This window comes from Phyllobates terribilis, unplaced genomic scaffold (assembly GCF_046119375.1).
Source record: "Phyllobates terribilis strain yellow unplaced genomic scaffold, ASM4611937v1 Scaffold_5__5_contigs__length_657084704, whole genome shotgun sequence".
Taxonomy (NCBI): domain Eukaryota; kingdom Metazoa; phylum Chordata; class Amphibia; order Anura; family Dendrobatidae; genus Phyllobates; species Phyllobates terribilis.
Window position 1 is genome coordinate 653,610,993 of NW_027362765.1, and position 25,037 is coordinate 653,636,029.

General features: G+C 46.8%; 11 non-coding genes and 1 pseudogene across 11 annotated transcripts; all 12 read right to left on the minus strand.

Annotated features, from left to right (window-relative positions):
* Positions 1–1,016: 1,016 nt before the first annotated feature.
* On the minus strand, positions 1,017–1,207 carry LOC141275182 (U2 spliceosomal RNA). The gene has a single exon (XR_012323432.1). It is a non-coding gene; the product is annotated as a U2 spliceosomal RNA (small nuclear RNA).
* Positions 1,208–2,322: 1,115 nt separating this feature from the next.
* On the minus strand, positions 2,323–2,513 carry LOC141275184 (U2 spliceosomal RNA). The gene has a single exon (XR_012323434.1). It is a non-coding gene; the product is annotated as a U2 spliceosomal RNA (small nuclear RNA).
* A 1,115-nt stretch (positions 2,514–3,628) lies between these two features.
* LOC141150045 (U2 spliceosomal RNA) lies at positions 3,629–3,819 on the minus strand. The gene has a single exon (XR_012246317.1). It is a non-coding gene; the product is annotated as a U2 spliceosomal RNA (small nuclear RNA).
* A 1,115-nt stretch (positions 3,820–4,934) lies between these two features.
* On the minus strand, positions 4,935–5,125 carry LOC141275185 (U2 spliceosomal RNA). Its single transcript, XR_012323435.1, has one exon. It is a non-coding gene; the product is annotated as a U2 spliceosomal RNA (small nuclear RNA).
* A 1,115-nt stretch (positions 5,126–6,240) lies between these two features.
* Positions 6,241–6,431, minus strand: LOC141275186 (U2 spliceosomal RNA). The gene has a single exon (XR_012323436.1). It is a non-coding gene; the product is annotated as a U2 spliceosomal RNA (small nuclear RNA).
* Positions 6,432–7,546: 1,115 nt separating this feature from the next.
* LOC141275187 (U2 spliceosomal RNA) lies at positions 7,547–7,737 on the minus strand. Its single transcript, XR_012323437.1, has one exon. It is a non-coding gene; the product is annotated as a U2 spliceosomal RNA (small nuclear RNA).
* A 1,115-nt stretch (positions 7,738–8,852) lies between these two features.
* LOC141275188 (U2 spliceosomal RNA) lies at positions 8,853–9,043 on the minus strand. Its single transcript, XR_012323438.1, has one exon. It is a non-coding gene; the product is annotated as a U2 spliceosomal RNA (small nuclear RNA).
* A 1,115-nt stretch (positions 9,044–10,158) lies between these two features.
* On the minus strand, positions 10,159–10,351 carry LOC141150250 (U2 spliceosomal RNA). The gene has a single exon (XR_012246507.1). It is a non-coding gene; the product is annotated as a U2 spliceosomal RNA (small nuclear RNA).
* Positions 10,352–15,915: 5,564 nt separating this feature from the next.
* LOC141151015 (U2 spliceosomal RNA) lies at positions 15,916–15,993 on the minus strand (annotated as a pseudogene).
* Positions 15,994–17,108: 1,115 nt separating this feature from the next.
* LOC141150447 (U2 spliceosomal RNA) lies at positions 17,109–17,298 on the minus strand. Its single transcript, XR_012246647.1, has one exon. It is a non-coding gene; the product is annotated as a U2 spliceosomal RNA (small nuclear RNA).
* Positions 17,299–23,402: 6,104 nt separating this feature from the next.
* LOC141275189 (U2 spliceosomal RNA) lies at positions 23,403–23,593 on the minus strand. Its single transcript, XR_012323439.1, has one exon. It is a non-coding gene; the product is annotated as a U2 spliceosomal RNA (small nuclear RNA).
* A 1,115-nt stretch (positions 23,594–24,708) lies between these two features.
* LOC141275190 (U2 spliceosomal RNA) lies at positions 24,709–24,899 on the minus strand. Its single transcript, XR_012323440.1, has one exon. It is a non-coding gene; the product is annotated as a U2 spliceosomal RNA (small nuclear RNA).
* Between the last annotated feature and the right edge of the window lie 138 nt (positions 24,900–25,037).

Consider the following 25,037-nt stretch of genomic DNA (forward strand, 5'->3'; position numbering starts at 1 on the left):
TCAACCTCTAGATCCCTTACATGCCTGCACTTTTCGGCTTGCTGCTGCTGCAATCCACGCGTTTTAGATCTGCATAACTCCACCTCTTTAAACACAGCACCTTCACCCCCTGCTGTTCCCACCCGCCTCAACACCGTTGGAAGGGAGGAGAACCAATTAAGGCGGGGGGTGGGGTGGAACGAGCAGCTGTCTACCCTTAGCAGGAGGGTTCCTGATTACATACCTCTCCTGCTGCTGCTGCTGGCTGTCCAGCAGCAGACTGAAGGTGGCTGCTGCTGTGCACAGGTATATAAAGGCTCAGAGCCTATTATGACACGCGCAGCCAGCGTTCCATTGCCACATTCCATCTACTGCAGGCAGGATACCTGGCTGGCTGAATGTCGCTGAGAAGCTCACAGAGACCGCCATAAGCAACAGTTTAACAGAATGCCACAGACTAATCAACCAAACTTTTTGGGTTGGGTTCTCTTTTATAGTCTGCAGGCATTAAATGAAAGAAGTCAGTGTTCCAGCAGAAGGAGACAACGTTTCAGAAAAGGCATTGTAGCAAACCAAAAAAGAAATTTTAAGCGCAGCAGAGTAACCAGCGCACATACCTGTTAGCTCAGGTGAGTTTAAAAGGCTGCTGTTGATAACAAGGGCATTTGCTAAATAGATGGTGTGTGTGCAACAATATACTGAAAGGTCAATTATATTGTGCAGCTTATCTCACCACCTGTAGTTATTTAGGTGAAAGCTCCAAAATGCTTGCCTAATATGTCTGTTTATCCAAAAGGAAGTAAAAAGGGAGAGCTAGAAAGATAGCATTGCATCACATTACATGGCAATGCAATGCACAGTTGCTGAAGTTGAACCAAAATGAGCTTGTAATCTGGCTTCTGCAACTTTGAACATGAAAAATCCAATGAGGAGAAGAAAAGCAAAGCCAAAGAGTCCATCCCAAAATCCGACAAACAAGCAAAATGAACAAAAAACATTGAATTCAATTCTTTCTGATTTTAGAAACTGCATTAAAGAAGGGGTGCACCGGTCCTGGAGATACTGCAATACCAGGTCAATGCGTGGAGTGGACAGAGCAAGCTCTTTTTCCATCTCCCTGTTCTAAAAATCCATTTAATATATGGTCCCCAGATAGGGGACGTATCAGATATTAAACTGATAAGAACAGATACTACACTTGATCTTAGCCAAAAGGCCGAGAAGCGATAACCAGAATTGGTTTCAAACTACGGAGCCACCCAAGGATCCTGAAAAGTCCATTTGTGGAGATGAGCTCCTGGACTCCCGTTAAGAAGACATGTTGTCAACCTCTAGATCCCTTACATGCCTGCACTTTTCGGCTTGCTGCTGCTGCAATCCACGCGTTTTAGATCTGCATAACTCCACCTCTTTAAACACAGCACCTTCACCCCCTGCTGTTCCCACCCGCCTCAACACCGTTGGAAGGGAGGAGAACCAATTAAGGCGGGGGGTGGGGTGGAACGAGCAGCTGTCTTCCCTTAGCAGGAGGGCTCCTGATTACATACCTCTCCTGCTGCTGCTGCTGCTGGCTGTCCAGCAGCAGACTGAAGGTGGCTGCTGCTGTGCACAGGTATATAAAGGCTCAGAGCCTATTATGACACGCGCAGCCAGCGTTCCATTGCCACATTCCATCTACTGCAGGCAGGATACCTGGCTGGCTGAATGTCGCTGAGAAGCTCACAGAGACCGCCATAAGCAACAGTTTAACAGAATGCCACAGACTAATCAACCAAACTTTTTGGGTTGGGTTCTCTTTTATAGTCTGCAGGCATTAAATGAAAGAAGTCAGTGTTCCAGCAGAAGGAGACAACGTTTCAGAAAAGGCATTGTAGCAAACCAAAAAAGAAATTTTAAGCGCAGCAGAGTAACCAGCGCACATACCTGTTAGCTCAGGTGAGTTTAAAAGGCTGCTGTTGATAACAAGGGCATTTGCTAAATAGATGGTGTGTGTGCAACAATATACTGAAAGGTCAATTATATTGTGCAGCTTATCTCACCACCTGTAGTTATTTAGGTGAAAGCTCCAAAATGCTTGCCTAATATGTCTGTTTATCCAAAAGGACGTAAAAAGGGAGAGCTAGAAAGATAGCATTGCATCACATTACATGGCAATGCAATGCACAGTTGCTGAAGTTGAACCAAAATGAGCTTGTAATCTGGCTTCTGCAACTTTGAACATGAAAAATCCAATGAGGAGAAGAAAAGCAAAGCCAAAGAGTCCATCCCAAAATCCGACAAACAAGCAAAATGAACAAAAAACATTGAATTCAATTCTTTCTGATTTTAGAAACTGCATTAAAGAAGGGGTGCACCGGTCCTGGAGATACTGCAATACCAGGTCAATGCGTGGAGTGGACAGAGCAAGCTCTTTTTCCATCTCCCTGTTCTAAAAATCCATTTAATATATGGTCCCCAGATAGGGGACGTATCAGATATTAAACTGATAAGAACAGATACTACACTTGATCTTAGCCAAAAGGCCGAGAAGCGATAACCAGAATTGGTTTCAAACTACGGAGCCACCCAAGGATCCTGAAAAGTCCATTTGTGGAGATGAGCTCCTGGACTCCCGTTAAGAAGACATGTTGTCAACCTCTAGATCCCTTACATGCCTGCACTTTTCGGCTTGCTGCTGCTGCAATCCACGCGTTTTAGATCTGCATAACTCCACCTCTTTAAACACAGCACCTTCACCCCCTGCTGTTCCCACCCGCCTCAACACCGTTGGAAGGGAGGAGAACCAATTAAGGCGGGGGGTGGGGTGGAACGAGCAGCTGTCTACCCTTAGCAGGAGGGCTCCTGATTACATACCTCTCCTGCTGCTGCTGCTGCTGGCTGTCCAGCAGCAGACTGAAGGTGGCTGCTGCTGTGCACAGGTATATAAAGGCTCAGAGCCTATTATGACACGCGCAGCCAGCGTTCCATTGCCACATTCCATCTACTGCAGGCAGGATACCTGGCTGGCTGAATGTCGCTGAGAAGCTCACAGAGACCGCCATAAGCAACAGTTTAACAGAATGCCACAGACTAATCAACCAAACTTTTTGGGTTGGGTTCTCTTTTATAGTCTGCAGGCATTAAATGAAAGAAGTCAGTGTTCCAGCAGAAGGAGACAACGTTTCAGAAAAGGCATTGTAGCAAACCAAAAAAGAAATTTTAAGCGCAGCAGAGTAACCAGCGCACATACCTGTTAGCTCAGGTGAGTTTAAAAGGCTGCTGTTGATAACAAGGGCATTTGCTAAATAGATGGTGTGTGTGCAACAATATACTGAAAGGTCAATTATATTGTGCAGCTTATCTCACCACCTGTAGTTATTTAGGTGAAAGCTCCAAAATGCTTGCCTAATATGTCTGTTTATCCAAAAGGAAGTAAAAAGGGAGAGCTAGAAAGATAGCATTGCATCACATTACATGGCAATGCAATGCACAGTTGCTGAAGTTGAACCAAAATGAGCTTGTAATCTGGCTTCTGCAACTTTGAACATGAAAAATCCAATGAGGAGAAGAAAAGCAAAGCCAAAGAGTCCATCCCAAAATCCGACAAACAAGCAAAATGAACAAAAAACATTGAATTCAATTCTTTCTGATTTTAGAAACTGCATTAAAGAAGGGGTGCACCGGTCCTGGAGATACTGCAATACCAGGTCAATGCGTGGAGTGGACAGAGCAAGCTCTTTTTCCATCTCCCTGTTCTAAAAATCCATTTAATATATGGTCCCCAGATATGGGACGTATCAGATATTAAGCTGATAAGAACAGATACTACACTTGATCTTAGCCAAAAGGCCGAGAAGCGATAACCAGAATTGGTTTCAAACTACGGAGCCACCCAAGGATCCTGAAAAGTCCATTTGTGGAGATGAGCTCCTGGACTCCCGTTAAGAAGACATGTTGTCAACCTCTAGATCCCTTACATGCCTGCACTTTTCGGCTTGCTGCTGCTGCAATCCACGCGTTTTAGATCTGCATAACTCCACCTCTTTAAACACAGCACCTTCACCCCCTGCTGTTCCCACCCGCCTCAACACCGTTGGAAGGGAGGAGAACCAATTAAGGCGGGGGGTGGGGTGGAACGAGCAGCTGTCTACCCTTAGCAGGAGGGCTCCTGATTACATACCTCTCCTGCTGCTGCTGCTGCTGGCTGTCCAGCAGCAGACTGAAGGTGGCTGCTGCTGTGCACAGGTATATAAAGGCTCAGAGCCTATTATGACACGCGCAGCCAGCGTTCCATTGCCACATTCCATCTACTGCAGGCAGGATACCTGGCTGGCTGAATGTCGCTGAGAAGCTCACAGAGACCGCCATAAGCAACAGTTTAACAGAATGCCACAGACTAATCAACCAAACTTTTTGGGTTGGGTTCTCTTTTATAGTCTGCAGGCATTAAATGAAAGAAGTCAGTGTTCCAGCAGAAGGAGACAACGTTTCAGAAAAGGCATTGTAGCAAACCAAAAAAGAAATTTTAAGCGCAGCAGAGTAACCAGCGCACATACCTGTTAGCTCAGGTGAGTTTAAAAGGCTGCTGTTGATAACAAGGGCATTTGCTAAATAGATGGTGTGTGTGCAACAATATACTGAAAGGTCAATTATATTGTGCAGCTTATCTCACCACCTGTAGTTATTTAGGTGAAAGCTCCAAAATGCTTGCCTAATATGTCTGTTTATCCAAAAGGAAGTAAAAAGGGAGAGCTAGAAAGATAGCATTGCATCACATTACATGGCAATGCAATGCACAGTTGCTGAAGTTGAACCAAAATGAGCTTGTAATCTGGCTTCTGCAACTTTGAACATGAAAAATCCAATGAGGAGAAGAAAAGCAAAGCCAAAGAGTCCATCCCAAAATCCGACAAACAAGCAAAATGAACAAAAAACATTGAATTCAATTCTTTCTGATTTTAGAAACTGCATTAAAGAAGGGGTGCACCGGTCCTGGAGATACTGCAATACCAGGTCAATGCGTGGAGTGGACAGAGCAAGCTCTTTTTCCATCTCCCTGTTCTAAAAATCCATTTAATATATGGTCCCCAGATAGGGGACGTATCAGATATTAAACTGATAAGAACAGATACTACACTTGATCTTAGCCAAAAGGCCGAGAAGCGATAACCAGAATTGGTTTCAAACTACGGAGCCACCCAAGGATCCTGAAAAGTCCATTTGTGGAGATGAGCTCCTGGACTCCCGTTAAAAAGACATGTTGTCACCCTCTAGATCCCTTACATGCCTGCACTTTTCGGCTTGCTGCTGCTGCAATCCACGCGTTTTAGATCTGCATAACTCCACCTCTTTAAACACAGCACCTTCACCCCCTGCTGTTCCCACCCGCCTCAACACCGTTGGAAGGGAGGAGAACCAATTAAGGCGGGGGGTGGGGTGGAACGAGCAGCTGTCTACCCTTAGCAGGAGGGCTCCTGATTACATACCTCTCCTGCTGCTGCTGCTGCTGGCTGTCCAGCAGCAGACTGAAGGTGGCTGCTGCTGTGCACAGGTATATAAAGGCTCAGAGCCTATTATGACATGCGCAGCCAGCGTTCCATTGCCACATTCCATCTACTGCAGGCAGGATACCTGGCTGGCTGAATGTCGCTGAGAAGCTCACAGAGACCGCCATAAGCAACAGTTTAACAGAATGCCACAGACTAATCAACCAAACTTTTTGGGTTGGGTTCTCTTTTATAGTCTGCAGGCATTAAATGAAAGAAGTCAGTGTTCCAGCAGAAGGAGACAACGTTTCAGAAAAGGCATTGTAGCAAACCAAAAAAGAAATTTTAAGCGCAGCAGAGTAACCAGCGCACATACCTGTTAGCTCAGGTGAGTTTAAAAGGCTGCTGTTGATAACAAGGGCATTTGCTAAATAGATGGTGTGTGTGCAACAATATACTGAAAGGTCAATTATATTGTGCAGCTTATCTCACCACCTGTAGTTATTTAGGTGAAAGCTCCAAAATGCTTGCCTAATATGTCTGTTTATCCAAAAGGAAGTAAAAAGGGAGAGCTAGAAAGATAGCATTGCATCACATTACATGGCAATGCAATGCACAGTTGCTGAAGTTGAACCAAAATGAGCTTGTAATCTGGCTTCTGCAACTTTGAACATGAAAAATCCAATGAGGAGAAGAAAAGCAAAGCCAAAGAGTCCATCCCAAAATCCGACAAACAAGCAAAATGAACAAAAAACATTGAATTCAATTCTTTCTGATTTTAGAAACTGCATTAAAGAAGGGGTGCACCGGTCCTGGAGATACTGCAATACCAGGTCAATGCGTGGAGTGGACAGAGCAAGCTCTTTTTCCATCTCCCTGTTCTAAAAATCCATTTAATATATGGTCCCCAGATAGGGGACGTATCAGATATTAAACTGATAAGAACAGATACTACACTTGATCTTAGCCAAAAGGCCGAGAAGCGATAACCAGAATTGGTTTCAAACTACGGAGCCACCCAAGGATCCTGAAAAGTCCATTTGTGGAGATGAGCTCCTGGACTCCCGTTAAGAAGACATGTTGTCAACCTCTAGATCCCTTACATGCCTGCACTTTTCGGCTTGCTGCTGCTGCAATCCACGCGTTTTAGATCTGCATAACTCCACCTCTTTAAACACAGCACCTTCACCCCCTGCTGTTCCCACCCGCCTCAACACCGTTGGAAGGGAGGAGAACCAATTAAGGCGGGGGGTGGGGTGGAACGAGCAGCTGTCTACCCTTAGCAGGAGGGCTCCTGATTACATACCTCTCCTGCTGCTGCTGCTGCTGGCTGTCCAGCAGCAGACTGAAGGTGGCTGCTGCTGTGCACAGGTATATAAAGGCTCAGAGCCTATTATGACACGCGCAGCCAGCGTTCCATTGCCACATTCCATCTACTGCAGGCAGGATACCTGGCTGGCTGAATGTCGCTGAGAAGCTCACAGAGACCGCCATAAGCAACAGTTTAACAGAATGCCACAGACTAATCAACCAAACTTTTTGGGTTGGGTTCTCTTTTATAGTCTGCAGGCATTAAATGAAAGAAGTCAGTGTTCCAGCAGAAGGAGACAACGTTTCAGAAAAGGCATTGTAGCAAACCAAAAAAGAAATTTTAAGCGCAGCAGAGTAACCAGCGCACATACCTGTTAGCTCAGGTGAGTTTAAAAGGCTGCTGTTGATAACAAGGGCATTTGCTAAATAGATGGTGTGTGTGCAACAATATACTGAAAGGTCAATTATATTGTGCAGCTTATCTCACCACCTGTAGTTATTTAGGTGAAAGCTCCAAAATGCTTGCCTAATATGTCTGTTTATCCAAAAGGAAGTAAAAAGGGAGAGCTAGAAAGATAGCATTGCATCACATTACATGGCAATGCAATGCACAGTTGCTGAAGTTGAACCAAAATGAGCTTGTAATCTGGCTTCTGCAACTTTGAACATGAAAAATCCAATGAGGAGAAGAAAAGCAAAGCCAAAGAGTCCATCCCAAAATCCGACAAACAAGCAAAATGAACAAAAAACATTGAATTCAATTCTTTCTGATTTTAGAAACTGCATTAAAGAAGGGGTGCACCGGTCCTGGAGATACTGCAATACCAGGTCAATGCGTGGAGTGGACAGAGCAAGCTCTTTTTCCATCTCCCTGTTCTAAAAATCCATTTAATATATGGTCCCCAGATAGGGGACGTATCAGATATTAAACTGATAAGAACAGATACTACACTTGATCTTAGCCAAAAGGCCGAGAAGCGATAACCAGAATTGGTTTCAAACTACGGAGCCACCCAAGGATCCTGAAAAGTCCATTTGTGGAGATGAGCTCCTGGACTCCCGTTAAGAAGACATGTTGTCAACCTCTAGATCCCTTACATGCCTGCACTTTTCGGCTTGCTGCTGCTGCAATCCACGCGTTTTAGATCTGCATAACTCCACCTCTTTAAACACAGCACCTTCACCCCCTGCTGTTCCCACCCGCCTCAACACCGTTGGAAGGGAGGAGAACCAATTAAGGCGGGGGGTGGGGTGGAACGAGCAGCTGTCTACCCTTAGCAGGAGGGCTCCTGATTACATACCTCTCCTGCTGCTGCTGCTGCTGGCTGTCCAGCAGCAGACTGAAGGTGGCTGCTGCTGTGCACAGGTATATAAAGGCTCAGAGCCTATTATGACACGCGCAGCCAGCGTTCCATTGCCACATTCCATCTACTGCAGGCAGGATACCTGGCTGGCTGAATGTCGCTGATAAGCTCACAGAGACCGCCATAAGCAACAGTTTAACAGAATGCCACAGACTAATCAACCAAACTTTTTGGGTTGGGTTCTCTTTTATAGTCTGCAGGCATTAAATGAAAGAAGTCAGTGTTCCAGCAGAAGGAGACAACGTTTCAGAAAAGGCATTGTAGCAAACCAAAAAAGAAATTTTAAGCGCAGCAGAGTAACCAGCGCACATACCTGTTAGCTCAGGTGAGTTTAAAAGGCTGCTGTTGATAACAAGGGCATTTGCTAAATAGATGGTGTGTGTGCAACAATATACTGAAAGGTCAATTATATTGTGCAGCTTATCTCACCACCTGTAGTTATTTAGGTGAAAGCTCCAAAATGCTTGCCTAATATGTCTGTTTATCCAAAAGGAAGTAAAAAGGGAGAGCTAGAAAGATAGCATTGCATCACATTACATGGCAATGCAATGCACAGTTGCTGAAGTTGAACCAAAATGAGCTTGTAATCTGGCTTCTGCAACTTTGAACATGAAAAATCCAATGAGGAGAAGAAAAGCAAAGCCAAAGAGTCCATCCCAAAATCCGACAAACAAGCAAAATGAACAAAAAACATTGAATTCAATTCTTTCTGATTTTAGAAACTGCATTAAAGAAGGGGTGCACCGGTCCTGGAGATACTGCAATACCAGGTCAATGCGTGGAGTGGACAGAGCAAGCTCTTTTTCCATCTCCCTGTTCTAAAAATCCATTTAATATATGGTCCCCAGATAGGGGACGTATCAGATATTAAACTGATAAGAACAGATACTACACTTGATCTTAGCCAAAAGGCCGAGAAGCGATAACCAGAATTGGTTTCAAACTACGGAGCCACCCAAGGATCCTGAAAAGTCCATTTGTGGAGATGAGCTCCTGGACTCCCGTTAAGAAGACATGTTGTCAACCTCTAGATCCCTTACATGCCTGCACTTTTCGGCTTGCTGCTGCTGCAATCCACGCGTTTTAGATCTGCATAACTCCACCTCTTTAAACACAGCACCTTCACCCCCTGCTGTTCCCACCCGCCTCAACACCGTTGGAAGGGAGGAGAACCAATTAAGGCGGGGGGTGGGGTGGAACGAGCAGCTGTCTACCCTTAGCAGGAGGGCTCCTGATTACATACCTCTCCTGCTGCTGCTGCTGCTGGCTGTCCAGCAGCAGACTGAAGGTGGCTGCTGCTGTGCACAGGTATATAAAGGCTCAGAGCCTATTATGACACGCGCAGCCAGCGTTCCATTGCCACATTCCATCTACTGCAGGCAGGATACCTGGCTGGCTGAATGTCGCTGAGAAGCTCACAGAGACCACCATAAGCAACAGTTTAACAGAATGCCACAGACTAATCAACCAAACTTTTTGGGTTGGGTTCTCTTTTATAGTCTGCAGGCATTAAATGAAAGAAGTCAGTGTTCCAGCAGAAGGAGACAACGTTTCAGAAAAGGCATTGTAGCAAACCAAAAAAGAAATTTTAAGCGCAGCAGAGTAACCAGCGCACATACCTGTTAGCTCAGGTGAGTTTAAAAGGCTGCTGTTGATAACAAGGGCATTTGCTAAATAGATGGTGTGTGTGCAACAATATACTGAAAGGTCAATTATATTGTGCAGCTTATCTCACCACCTGTAGTTATTTAGGTGAAAGCTCCAAAATGCTTGCCTAATATGTCTGTTTATCCAAAAGGAAGTAAAAAGGGAGAGCTAGAAAGATAGCATTGCATCACATTACATGGCAATGCAATGCACAGTTGCTGAAGTTGAACCAAAATGAGCTTGTAATCTGGCTTCTGCAACTTTGAACATGAAAAATCCAATGAGGAGAAGAAAAGCAAAGCCAAAGAGTCCATCCCAAAATCCGACAAACAAGCAAAATGAACAAAAAACATTGAATTCAATTCTTTCTGATTTTAGAAACTGCATTAAAGAAGGGGTGCACCGGTCCTGGAGATACTGCAATACCAGGTCAATGCGTGGAGTGGACAGAGCAAGCTCTTTTTCCATCTCCCTGTTCTAAAAATCCATTTAATATATGGTCCCCAGATAGGGGACGTATCAGATATTAAACTGATAAGAACAGATTTTTTGATTGAATATATCTTTTATTAGCACAAAAAATAAGTTAACAGACAGTGTACAGTGCCGCAGCCCAGTACACACAGAATTCTACATCACATTTACATAGCATGAGGATACGACGCACTAACTAGACACATCACACCCCTATGCTACACAAAACACTCAATATGAAAGAAAAAGCATGTCAATCAATACAGTACGACGAACCGTGATAAGGGATGGGGATTGGGAAAAAGGGGATGGGGAGGGGAAAATCACAGGCCCGAAGCTTTATTAAAAGACAAGACACATAAGGGGAGAGGGGGAGGAGGGGTTTAGTCCTCATCCTTGTCCTCCGGACCGTCCACGATGGAATAGTCTCTGAGCAGGCTGTGGATCAGCCTGCGGCAGTCCTGGATGGACATCCTCTCCCTCCTCAAGATGAGCCGGTTCCTGGCGACCCAAACGGCATCCTTGAAGCAGTTCATAAGGCGCCAAGCCTCCTGGATGGCTCCGACGGTATGAACCCCAGGGAAGAGTCCGTAAAGCACAGAATGGTGCGATAGGCTCGCCCTGGGGACAGAGTTCCTCAGGTCGTCCTCAAGGGCAGTCAACAGGCGCTGTGCAAATCCGCAGTCCCAAAAAGTGTGCAAAGATGTTTCCTCCACGAAGGGGCACCTTGGGCAGTACCGGGTCTTGCACAGGTTCCGGGCATGCATGAATGACCGGACGGGCAGTCCGCCCTGAATCGCCATCCACGACAAGTCCTTGTGCCCGTTGGTCAGCCTGTCAGACGACACATTTGTCCACACAGTCTCCAGCGTGTCCTGGTGAAGTCCTGTGATGTTCTCCACGTCATCCTTGGCTCTGATGAGCTTGTGGATAGTTTTGGGCTTCCACAAGTCGGGCTTGAGTCCCTCCAGTTGATGTTCCCCCACAAATCGAACGACGTCTCCGTAGAACCATGGCGTCGTCCAGTTGTAGGGGAAGGAGCTGTCCCACTTGTCCCAGCCGAGTCGCCTCCAAAGAGGAAGCAGGAAGAAGCGAGACATGGACCTGCCCGCGGAGCCATTCTTGACTTGCAAAGTCCGGCGGACACAATCACACACAAAAGAGGATCGCAGGAGGGTGGGGATATCTGGAACGCCCTTCCCACCCTTGCGAGGCTCCTTGTACATGACGGCCCGCCTGACTCTGTCCATCTTGGATCCCCAGACAAAGTGAAACACTGTCCTGGTAATGGCCCTGCACACAGTGACGTGTGGGGGCCAGGCCTGCGCCGTGTACTGCAAGACGGGCAGGACCTCATTACGCAGGACGAGTGCCTTACCCTCACAAGTGAGGTGTCTGAGGCTCCAGAGTCCGATCCGTTGCTTCACCTTGGCCAAGCGTTCTTGCCAGGACTTGAGGGCCGCTCCTTCCTTCCCGAACCAGACTCCCAGCACCTTGAGGAAATCCGGTTGAATGTTGAAGGGGAAGGGGGCGGAGGAGGCCGGCTGCCAATCCCCGAAGAGCATGGCTTCCGACTTCCTGCAGTTGACTTTGGCCCCTGAAGCCCGGCCGAACCTCTCACACGTCTGGACGAGGGCGTCGACTGAACCACGATCAGCGCAGAAGACGGTGACGTCGTCCATGTAGAGCGAGCACTTGACCTCGTGTCGTCCCGGACCCGGTGCGGTGATCCCTCTGATCTCTCCATTCTGCCGGATAGCCTCTGCGAAGAGTTCTATAACACAAACAAAAAGAAGAGGTGATAGAGGGCAGCCTTGTCTGACCCCAGAGAGGACAGGGAAGGGGTCAGTCTTCCAGCCTTTCACCAACACCGAGCTGTGGATATCAAAATACATCAAACGGACATACGAACAAAACATGTTACCCAAACCTAACCGGTGCAGAGCTCGGCCCATGAACTCGTGGGAAACCCGGTCGAAGGCCTTCTCCTGATCCAAGGAGACCAGGGCCGCGTGTGCGCGGCGGACCTTGATGTACTCGACCGTGTCCCGCACGAGAGCGAGGCTGTCTGCGATGCGACGTCCAGGGATGCCGCAGGTCTGGTCCGGGTGGATGATCCGTCCGATGACCGTCTTAAGTCGTGTCGCCATCGTCTTGGCCAGGATCTTGTAGTCCACGTTGAGCAGAGTGATGGGACGCCAATTCCTCAGGTCGCAACTCTCTCCCTTCCGCTTGTACAGGATCGTGACCATTCCTTCCCTCAAAGATGGAGGCATTCTACCCTCCACCACCATCTCCTCGTACAGGTCCAACAGGTCCGGACAGATGAGGTCTCCCAGCGCTACATAGAGCTCCGCTGGAAGACCATCACTGCCCGGGGTCCTGCCGGTCCTAAAGGATTTAGCGGCAGAGAGCAATTCGCCCACCATCAGAGGTTTGTCCAAGGCTGCCGTGCCTGCAGGATCAAGATGGTTAGTGATACCTGACAGGAAGTTATCAGCAGCGTCGGGGTCGGTAGTCTTGTGGGAGTAGAGTTCGCTGTAGAAGTCGCTGACGACCCTCATCACGTCCTCCTTCCCACGTCGCATGTTTCCGCTCTCGTCTCGCAGCTCGTTCAGGGGCGTGTGACCGGCATGAAGTTTCCTGAAAAAGAATGAGTTACATTTCTCACCCTTCTCCAGATTCTCCACTTTGGAACGGAAGACGATTCGCTTGGACTCCTCCTCAAAGTGCCTTTTCAGGCTCTTCTTGGTCTCCTCCAGCTCCTCCCTCACGTCCCAGCCACAGTGAAGAAGGTCCTGCAGCGACCGCAGCTCGCGCTGCAGCCCTCTGAAGTCCCTCCTCTTCTCACACGCCTGTTGTCGACCCTTGGCCTGAAAGAAACAGCGAAACTCAAGTTTAACATATTCCCACCAATCAGAGACTGTTTGGAAGCTACCCTTGTAGGACTGCCACATTGCGTAGGCTGCTCTCAGCTCCTCCACGACTTCATCCTGAGCTAGCAGAGCACAATTCAGCTTCCAGGAGCCGGGGCCGGACGGAAAACCGTCGCCGAGGACACCTTGTAAGTGAATGGCTCTGTGGTCGGAGAAGAAGCAGGGGACCATCGAGTGCCTACTCTGCCTGACTGCCCGAGAGGTGAACACAAAGTCAATCCTGGAGCGGAGTGAGCCATCCGGTCGGCTCCACGAATAGTTCGTGGAGCCTCTCCCCATGGAGCCCACCACGTCCTGAAGAGAGGCCTCGGTTACCATCTCGATGAGCAGCTTGGACGTGATGTCCAACTTGGCAGATGTGCCAGAACTACGACCATCCTCCTCGATGGGGCAGTTGAAATCCCCGGCCATCACTAAGGTCCTGGTGGTGGCAAGCTGAAGCCGCAGGGTCTGGAAAAGCTCCAAACGCTCATTCTTCAGTGGGGACGCATACACGTTGATGAACCTGACAGGTTCTCCCGCCCAGTTGCCATCTACAACAAGAGCCCTGCCGCAGATGAGCTCCTGGACGGACTCAAGCGTGAATGCGCCCCCCCTGATCAGAATTGCGACCCCTGCAGACTTGCAGTCACCCCCACCGGACCAGTAGGATGGACCGTGGGACCACTCCCTGGCCAGATGTTTGAAGGACCTAGAGGAGGGAAGGGAACATTCCTGCAACATATAAACATCACACAACTGGGAAGTAAGGAAGGCATAAATAGTCTGACGTCTGAACTTGTCCTTGATGCTCCTGACATTAATGGAAAATAAGTTAATATTAGCCATCATGTAGGGAAAAAAGAAAAAGTTAGCGCAGGCAATACACCTTAGTTACCACTCCGGTCGGGTGGTCCCTCGTCGGTGTTGACTGCTGGTGACGGGATCACCAGCAGGCCCTCTTCCTCCATCTGGTCAAGCAGCGCGGCCTCGATCTCGGCGACCACCAGTTCCTCCTCTTCTGGCTCGGCCACCAGGGTCTCAACCATGTGCTCCATCTCTTCTGGCTCAGGGAGGGTATCCTCCTTTTCGCCTACGAAATCCAGAATCTTCTTTTTGGAGGATTCAGTAGCAGGGCTGTCCTCCACCTTCCTCTTTCCCCGGGTTGGAACTGGGGAGACAAGAAGGGGAAAATCCTCCTCGGAATAGATAGCGGCAGGTGGAGGAAATGTTAATTCCACCACTACCATGGTCTGAGGAGGGAGAGTGGCTGCCGGGGCAGGGGAAAGGACACCTGCTGAGGAGTAGGGGAAGGAGGAAGAGGAAGTGGAATCCTCAGCAGGGGTGGCCGGGGTGGGGGGGGATTGGACGGGGGTGGCAGGGGGAGGGATCGAGAGAGGGGTGACAGAACTCTTACCCTCCTTTGACTTTTTCTTCTGTTTCGGAGCTGCTGGGACCGTCGCTGGGGCTTTGGCCACCGACTCCTTGACCGCTTTGGCCTTGGTCGTCTCGGCCTTGGCCGCTGGGGCCTTGGTCGTCGCGTCCTTGACCTTCACAGGCCTGGTCGTCGGGGCGTTGTCCTCCGGAGCTGGGGTCGTCGCAACCACCGATGCCCAGGATCTCTCACGCTTGGGGCAATCCTTGTACAGATGAGCCGCCAGCCCACACAGGTTGCAGGACGTCTTCTTCGGGCAGTCCTTCGAGCTGTGTCCCGTCACTCGACAAATCCTGCAGGCATCCTCCTTGCAGTCCTTCATCTCGTGGCCGTTCTTGCCGCATCTCCTGCAGTTCCGCGGCATGTCCGGGTAATAGATGAGGCCGTAGGAGTTGCCCAGGGAGAATGTCGGGGGCAGGTGCCGAAGTCCGTCTGAGTACGCCAGGTCCCTGTGAAGTCTAACAGTCACCGACCACTTACCTGTCCAGAAGCCGAGTCCATTCAGGATGTGAGAGGGTTCCTTCACAACCAAACAGAAGCGTCTCAGGAAGGTACAGATGTCTTGGCCTGGGGTGTGCGGGTTGCGCATGGAGACCGTGATCCTCCTTTCGTCCCTCTGGATAGGGCAGCTACCTGTAAAGGCAGAGAAAGAATTATCCGATCCTTTTGCGCTTACCATTTCCCAGAACCTCCTGCAGGTGTTCACAGTGGCGAAGGTGACGAAGAAGATCCCCGTCAAGAAGGTCTGGATGCTGAGGGTGTCCGACCTGGAGAAGCCTCGATCCAGCAGCATCTTCTGGCAGAACACGTCCGAGGACATGTCCGGCACCCTCCCATCCACTTCCTTCAGCTTCAGGGCCACCGTCTGCCGCATCCATGGCTCCAGGGCTGGAGCTTCGTGGCGGGGCTTCTGGGGTCCCTTCTGCTGGCCAGTCGTGGAGGCAGAGTCCTTGGGGTCAGAATCGGCTCCTGGCTGGGCCCTCCTGGCTGTCCCCTGCTCCAGGCTCTTCTTTTCGGCCTTCCTCGCAGCGCTTGCCATGGCTTTCCTCCTGCAGTTACTTCTTGGAGCTGGATCTGGAGCTCTTCCCGAAATGGGTGGAGCTATGCAGATTCTTCTCCCGTCGTGTTCTGGACAAATTCCCCGAAAGGTCTTTGTCTCGATGATTTTCTTACTCAAAGATTCCACAGGACAGCCCGATTCTTCTCCGAGTCTTCGTCTTCTTCTGGATTCTTTAGAGCTTCTTCCTCCCACCGATATCCGCCTTCCTTCTCCGATGTCAGCTGCGCTCCGAAGCTCTTCTCCTTCCGAGTTCGATCGCTCTCGTCAAGTGTAGATCGTAGCTCTTGTGTTCTTAAAAGAACAGATACTACACTTGATCTTAGCCAAAAGGCCGAGAAGCGATAACCAGAATTGGTTTCAAACTACGGAGCCACCCAAGGATCCTGAAAAGTCCATTTGTGGAGATGAGCTCCTGGACTCCCGTTAAGAAGACATGTTGTCAACCTCTAGATCCCTTACATGCCTGCACTTTTCGGCTTGCTGCTGCTGCAATCCACGCGTTTTAGATCTGCATAACTCCACCTCTTTAAACACAGCACCTTCACCCCCTGCTGTTCCCACCCGCCTCAACACCGTTGGAAGGGAGGAGAACCAATTAAGGCGGGGGGTGGGGTGGAACGAGCAGCTGTCTACCCTTAGCAGGAGGGCTCCTGATTACATACCTCTCCTGCTGCTGCTGCTGCTGGCTGTCCAGCAGCAGACTGAAGGTGGCTGCTGCTGTGCACAGGTATATAAAGGCTCAGAGCCTATTATGACACGCGCAGCCAGCGTTCCATTGCCACATTCCATCTACTGCAGGCAGGATACCTGGCTGGCTGAATGTCGCTGAGAAGCTCACAGAGACCGCCATAAGCAACAGTTTAACAGAATGCCACAGACTAATCAACCAAACTTTTTGGGTTGGGTTCTCTTTTATAGTCTGCAGGCATTAAATGAAAGAAGTCAGTGTTCCAGCAGAAGGAGACAACGTTTCAGAAAAGGCATTGTAGCAAACCAAAAAAGAAATTTTAAGCGCAGCAGAGTAACCAGCGCACATACCTGTTAGCTCAGGTGAGTTTAAAAGGCTGCTGTTGATAACAAGGGCATTTGCTAAATAGATGGTGTGTGTGCAACAATATACTGAAAGGTCAATTATATTGTGCAGCTTATCTCACCACCTGTAGTTATTTAGGTGAAAGCTCCAAAATGCTTGCCTAATATGTCTGTTTATCCAAAAGGAAGTAAAAAGGGAGAGCTAGAAAGATAGCATTGCATCACATTACATGGCAATGCAATGCACAGTTGCTGAAGTTGAACCAAAATGAGCTTGTAATCTGGCTTCTGCAACTTTGAACATGAAAAATCCAATGAGGAGAAGAAAAGCAAAGCCAAAGAGTCCATCCCAAAATCCGACAAACAAGCAAAATGAACAAAAAACATTGAATTCAATTCTTTCTGATTTTAGAAACTGCATTAAAGAAGGGGTGCACCGGTCCTGGAGATACTGCAATACCAGGTCAATGCGTGGAGTGGACAGAGCAAGCTCTTTTTCCATCTCCCTGTTCTAAAAATCCATTTAATATATGGTCCCCAGATAGGGGACGTATCAGATATTAAACTGATAAGAACAGATTTTTTTTTTTTTTTTATACCATTCAGTAAAATTTTTCAAGCAACAATCAATAGTATAAAAACTCATACTACGTTGCCCAGTCTTACATCATAATGGTACTTTCTTTATTTCATATTTATAACTTTTTACTGAAACAGTTGTAATACCTTTTGAATGGACAAAAAACTATAAAACATACCATTATCATAAAAAAAGACAGATCACAACACTTAAACAAGGACTTACTGGTACTTTACCAGTGACCTCCATTTTTTTACTTTCCAAAAACCTTCTGAATCAGAGCCACCACCGCCACGGCTGTCCCATAAATAAACTATGTATAACCTTGACAAAACCATCCTAACACAATTATTAACTGAGATTATTTTCCTTTTAAATAAACACAAATTCCTAACGTCCCACAGACTTTCTATTACACATGCCATTATCAACCACAACAATCTCTCTTTCACCCGGCTACTTGCACCCATCCCAAACATTACCACTCTCCAATTTATAAAATTCACGCCCGCTAGTTCCTTGCATAAACCACCCACTCCCTTCCAAACACTCTGAGCATAATCACAATTCCAAACCAAATGCATAACAGTTTCACTCGCCCCACATCCATCCCTCGGACATACCTCTGTTCTAATCAGATCCCTCCTCTTCTGTACCTCTCTCACAGGCAAAATCTCATGCAAACTCATCCATACGATATCACGCTGCCTATTCGATATTCCTTTTATACTCAGGTTCCTCCATACACACAACGCTTCACTCGATCTCAAGCCCCTAATGTTACATTCAAACTCTCTAACACGCATCCTTCTCCTTACATTCCTTATCACTTTGAAATCACCCATAGGAACATCCAACAAATCATGCTTGACAACAAATTTTTCAACAAACTCATACCACACTGGACATTTAAACGAAACAGGCACTCTTGCATCCCTTCTCATCCATTTCAACCCAAACAACATCCATCCAGCCATATATTTAATCATAAAAGCCGTCTTGTTATCCCTACCTAACAGAACAACCACCGTTTTAATATAATTTAAACCAAGACAAAATTCAAAATTTGGGAAATCCATTCCCCCATGTTCACGTAACTTACACAAATATTCCCTTTTAAGTTTTTCCATCTTACTTCCCCAATAAAACGTAAAAATTAGCTTCTCAATCCGCCTAAAACCCCTATAAGGGGCTGGAAAAACCACTGACACAAAAAGTAACATAGGAAGAATCACTGACTTAATAATAAGGACTTTGCCTGACAATGTCAAGTCCCGTAACCTCCAAAAATTTAACTTCTGTTCAATCCTCTTACCGCATTCATCCCAACTCTCATTCCCTTTCAGATCTTTGTTAAACCACACCCCCAAAACCTTAATAGCACCTTCTTCACATATCACACCATCCATCCTAACACTCGAATCCCCGAAACACTTAAAGCTACACTTCCCCCAATTCACCCTAAAACCAGATGCACCACAAAAGAAATCTAAAAGCAACCTTGCTCGATTCATAGCAGCCATATTATCACTCACCACAACAACATCGTCCATATACCCCATTACCTTTACAGTCTTTCCACCACTCCCTGGGATCAGAAGACCATTCATCACTTTCTCTTTCCGAATCATGCACAACAGGGGCTCAATCACACTTATAAACAGGACAGGGGACAACGGACACCCCTGCCTGACCCCTGATTTTATGCACACCTTCTCACTCAAACATCCATTCACTAACACTTCACTCACCACACCATCATACAAACACCTTATGGCATTCACAAAAACACTAGGAAAACCCATCCTAACAAACACCTCAAACATAAACGCATGCGACACTCTATCAAAAGCTTTCTCAAAATCCACACAAAAAACCATACATTTCCCCTTCCTAAACATACAATCTCCAATTACGTCTCTCAACAACAAGAGGTTATCAGTCACTCACCTACCTGGCACCGCGCACACTTGATCATCACCAACCACACTTCCAATCACCCCACGCATACGGTTAGCCAGAATTTTGCTAAAGACTTTATAATCTGCATTGAGTAATGTAATCGGCCTCCAATTACGCAAATTCTTTTTCTCACCCTTTTTATATAGTAAAACAACTACTCCTTCTTTCATGGAATTACAAAGTACACCATTCATCCACATATATTGACATACCTCCACAAAATCAACACCAATCACATCCCATGCTTTTACATAAAACTCCACAGGCAACCCATCTTTCCCAGGTGTTTTATTCTTTTTCGCACCATCCACCGCCTTTTTAACCTCATCAAAAACAATATCCTCACTCAAACACTCACGTTCCCCTGATTCAAGCTGACTCTCCAACATACCTAACACATGCTCTTTCAAACCCCCATCCACCTATTTAGACTCAAATAAACTACTATAGAAACTATGTACCTCATCCAACACTTCCCTTCCAACCACAGTCATACCATTATCATTTACAACCTCATCCAACTCATCTTTTTTACTGCACATTTTTTTAAAAAAGTACCTCGTACACTTCTCATCCATATCCAAATGCTCAACTCTCGTCCTAAAAATAATTTCCTTCCCACGCTTTTCCAAAACACGCTTCATCTCATCTCTCGCTCCTCTGAGTTGATCACTAACATCAATTCCTTTCATACTCATTTTATGTAACCACTCAATCCTCATATTTAAATCTTTAAATCTGCCTCTTTCAATTGCTGCTTTTTTATAACCCCACCTCCTAAAAAAATTCTTAATTTCCACTTTCACCCAATCCCACCATACAGTCACATCCACAAAATTATTTTTCCTAGACCTCCACCATTCATACTTACTTTCGAAGTCTCTCATAACCCTAACATCCTCTAACAACCTAACATTTAGCTTCCATACCCCAACACCATGCACCATTTTTTTATCACCTTCAAACATACCCCACAAACATTCATGGTCTGTGAAAGAAAAAACATGCTGTTTAAAAAATTTACACACCAAACCTCTATTTGTATACAGCATGCGGTCAATCCTGGACACTATTCCTCCCCTATCAGCTCTATATGTGGCCGGTGGTGGCTTACTCAAAAATTCCGCTGCATCTAAAAAAGAAAAATCAGATGTAATTTGATTAAGGACCTTACCCGTGACATCAATTTCCCCTTCAGAAACACAATTGAAATCACCAACTAATAATATTGGAATCCTTCCAGGCAAAAATAAACATATTTTCTCTAATAGTGCTAACCTATCCCCTTTGTTAATTGGACAATACACGTTAACAATTTTCACCCTCCACCCTCTCCCCTTAACCACTGCCATTATACAACGACCTGGCTCCACCACCATATAATTTTCAAAACTTAAATCCCTATTCCCCAACAAAATCCCCACACCATCATTTTTGTTTGTCATTGAACCTGACCAAATACTATGCCCATATACCCAGTCCTTTTCAGGAGGTGACTCTTCAATTCCGCACTCTTGCAGACAGTAAATATTTGCTCCAAGATTTTTTAGTTCTTCCAGTATAGCCAATCTTCTAGGCTTAGATTTTATAAGCCTTACATTTATTGACAGTACACTACAGCCCACGTTGGAGCCCATTTTTTAACCATATTCGGTAAAAAAGAACATACCCCCCACCGAAGAGTCAACCTTTCTCGTCTTGAAACTCGATTCCTGATGTTAAGCAGAGAATGCTGGCCCCCTCCTCAAAAAAAGACCTCCTAGGAGAGGCACTGTAGCTCTCGGGATAGCTCCTATCACTTAAGGGGCTGATGCTCCCAATACTGGCAGGTGAAAAATCTGGCCGGAACTTCTTTGCAGAAGACACATCAGAGTCCTCATCAGGGGGCCTCACCACAGCCCCGGTGAAGTCACCCTGGCCACCACCACCTTCATGAATTGCCTCTGAGCTTTCCAAAGCCAACACCGGCGTTGTGGAGAGTGAACCGCTCACTTCTCCCTCACCACTCACATCAAGCAGAATTGACATATCTGCAGGCTCTATCTCAACAGCGCTTCCACCAGCAGAATCGGGTGCTTGCTCCATCTCTTCCATGAAGTCCCTTACTGCCTCGATCGCCTCACCAATAGTGGCGGCAGTAGTAGGACGTGGGGACACGGCCTCTGCATATGACCTGGAACGATGGGGACAGTCCTTGAAAACGTGTCCCTCCTCGCCACATGCATTACAAACCATGGAGTTAGTACACTCCATTGCCAGATGACCCTCTTTATTGCATTTCCCACAAAACTTCTCCACCGTGCAGTCCTCTTGGTAGTGTCCAAAGGATTTACACTTCCTGCAAAAACGCGGAGCACCAGGAAAAAACATATACCCTCTATCCCTCCCGATGGCAAAACTGAGGGGAGGGTAGTGGATACCCCCAGGTCCCTGGGGGTCCTCCTGGAACCGAACAAAAAACTTGTGTTTGCCAGTCCACAAGCCCACCTCATTCCTCACTTTGTGTGAGTAGGACACATAGCTGCAATGACGGTTCAGGAATCTAGTAATGTCCTCCACATCCACAAGGGGGTTGTGCATAAACACAACAACTGGCACTTCCCCCTTAGTATACAATACCGTGAATGTAAGCCCATCAAGAGCCGGATGATCCAAGGCTTGCTGATCCTTTAGAGTCTTGAAAAGATTCTGGCAAGCTGCCATACGATCAAGGACTAAAACGTACCGGCCATTCTTTGGGAACTCCTGTAGGCAAATGATGTCTCCACGACCAACATTCAAAATCTTGAAGATGACGACTTCCACCAAGAACCGCAGGTTAAAGAAATTCCTCTTCGACTCCTCAATATCAATGCGAAAAGCATTTTTGACCCGAATATCATCAGTCCCGGCATAGCGAATCTTGACGCCCATTATAACCTCTCGTTTCCTCTGGACCCCCCCCAATAGCAGCAGGCAGCTTAAGCCACCTAAGTGGCTATGCTGCAAGGCCGAGGGGGAGACACTATAGGATCCTTCTGACCAGATACAAGATCTAAGCCAAAAGGCCGAGAAGCGATAACCAGAATTGGTTTCAAACTACGGAGCCACCCAAGGATCCTGAAAAGTCCATTTGTGGAGATGAGCGCCTGGACTCCCGTTAAGAAGACATGTTGTCAACCTCTAGATCCCTTACATGCCTGCACTTTTCGGCTTGCTGCTGCTGCAATCCACGCGTTTTAGATCTGCATAACTCCACCTCTTTAAACACAGCACCTTCACCCCCTGCTGTTCCCACCCGCCTCAACACCGTTGGAAGGGAGGAGAACCAATTAAGGCGGGGGATGGGGTGGAACGAGCAGCTGTCTATCTACCCTTAGCAGGAGGGCTCCTGATTACATACCTCTCCTGCTGCTGCTGCTGCTGGCTGTCCAGCAGCAGACTGAAGGTGGCTGCTGCTGTGCACAGGTATATAAAGGCTCAGAGCCTATTATGACACGCGCAGCCAGCGTTCCATTGCCACATTCCATCTACTGCAGGCAGGATACCTGGCTGGCTGAATGTCGCTGAGAAGCTCACAGAGACCGCCATAAGCAACAGTTTAACAGAATGCCACAGACTAATCAACCAAACTTTTTGGGTTGGGTTCTCTTTTATAGTCTGCAGGCATTAAATGAAAGAAGTCAGTGTTCCAGCAGAAGGAGACAACGTTTCAGAAAAGGCATTGTAGCAAACCAAAAAAGAAATTTTAAGCGCAGCAGAGTAACCAGCGCACATACCTGTTAGCTCAGGTGAGTTTAAAAGGCTGCTGTTGATAACAAGGGCATTTGCTAAATAGATGGTGTGTGTGCAACAATATACTGAAAGGTCAATTATATTGTGCAGCTTATCTCACCACCTGTAGTTATTTAGGTGAAAGCTCCAAAATGCTTGCCTAATATGTCTGTTTATCCAAAAGGAAGTAAAAAGGGAGAGCTAGAAAGATAGCATTGCATCACATTACATGGCAATGCAATGCACAGTTGCTGAAGTTGAACCAAAATGAGCTTGTAATCTGGCTTCTGCAACTTTGAACATGAAAAATCCAATGAGGAGAAGAAAAGCAAAGCCAAAGAGTCCATCCCAAAATCCGACAAACAAGCAAAATGAACAAAAAACATTGAATTCAATTCTTTCTGATTTTAGAAACTGCATTAAAGAAGGGGTGCACCGGTCCTGGAGATACTGCAATACCAGGTCAATGCGTGGAGTGGACAGAGCAAGCTCTTTTTCCATCTCCCTGTTCTAAAAATCCATTTAATATATGGTCCCCAGATAGGGGACGTATCAGATATTAAACTGATAAGAACAGATACTACACTTGATCTTAGCCAAAAGGCCGAGAAGCGATAACCAGAATTGGTTTCAAACTACGGAGCCACCCAAGGATCCTGAAAAGTCCATTTGTGGAGATGAGCTCCTGGACTCCCGTTAAGAAGACATGTTGTCAACCTCTAGATCCCTTACATGCCTGCACTTTTCGGCTTGCTGCTGCTGCAATCCACGCGTTTTAGATCTGCATAACTCCACCTCTTTAAACACAGCACCTTCAACCCCTGCTGTTCCCACCCGCCTCAACACCGTTGGAAGGGAGGAGAACCAATTAAGGAGGGGGTGGGGTGGAACGAGCAGCTGTCTATCTACCCTTAGCAGGAGGGCTCCTGATTACATACCTCTCCTGCTGCTGCTGCTGGCTGTCCAGCAGCAGACTGAAGGTGGCTGCTGCTGTGCACAGGTATATAAAGGCTCAGAGCCTATTATGACACGCGCAGCCAGCGTTCCATTGCCACATTCCATCTACTGCAGGCAGGATACCTGGCTGGCTGAATGTCGCTGAGAAGCTCACAGAGACCGCCATAAGCAACAGTTTAACAGAATGCCACAGACTAATCAACCAAACTTTTTGGGTTGGGTTCTCTTTTATAGTCTGCAGGCATTAAATGAAAGAAGTCAGTGTTCCAGCAGAAGGAGACAACGTTTCAGAAAAGGCATTGTAGCAAACCAAAAAAGAAATTTTAAGCACAGCAGAGTAACCAGCAAACATACCTGTTAGCTCAGGTGAGTTTAAAAGGCTGCTGTTGATAACAAGGGCATTTGCTAAATAGATGGTGTGTGTGCAACAATATACTGAAAGGTCAATTATATTGTGCAGCTTATCTCACCACCTGTAGTTATTTAGGTGAAAGCTCCAAAATGCTTGCCTAATATGTCTGTTTATCCAAAAGGAAGTAAAAAGGGAGAGCTAGAAAGATAGCATTGCATCACATTACATGGCAATGCAATGCACAGTTGCTGAAGTTGAACCAAAATGAGCTTGTAATCTGGCTTCTGCAACTTTGAACATGAAAAATCCAATGAGGAGAAGAAAAGCAAAGCCAAAGAGTCCATCCCAAAATCCGACAAACAAGCAAAATGAACAAAAAACATTGAATTCAATTCTTTCTGATTTTAGAAACTGCATTAAAGAAGGGGTGCACCGGTCCTGGAGATACTGCAATACCAGGTCAATGCGTGGAGTGGACAGAGCAAGCTCTTTTTCCATCTCCCTGTTCTAAAAATCCATTTAATATATGGTCCCCAGATAGGGGACGTATCAGATATTAAACTGATAAGAACAGATACTACACTTGATCTTAGCCAAAAGGCCGAGAAGCGATAACCAGAATTGGTTTCAAACTACGGAGCCACCCAAGGATCCTGAAAAGTCCATTTGTGGAGATGAGCTCCTGGACTCCCGTTAAGAAGACATGTTGTCAACCTCTAGATCCCTTACATGCCTGCACTTTTCGGCTTGC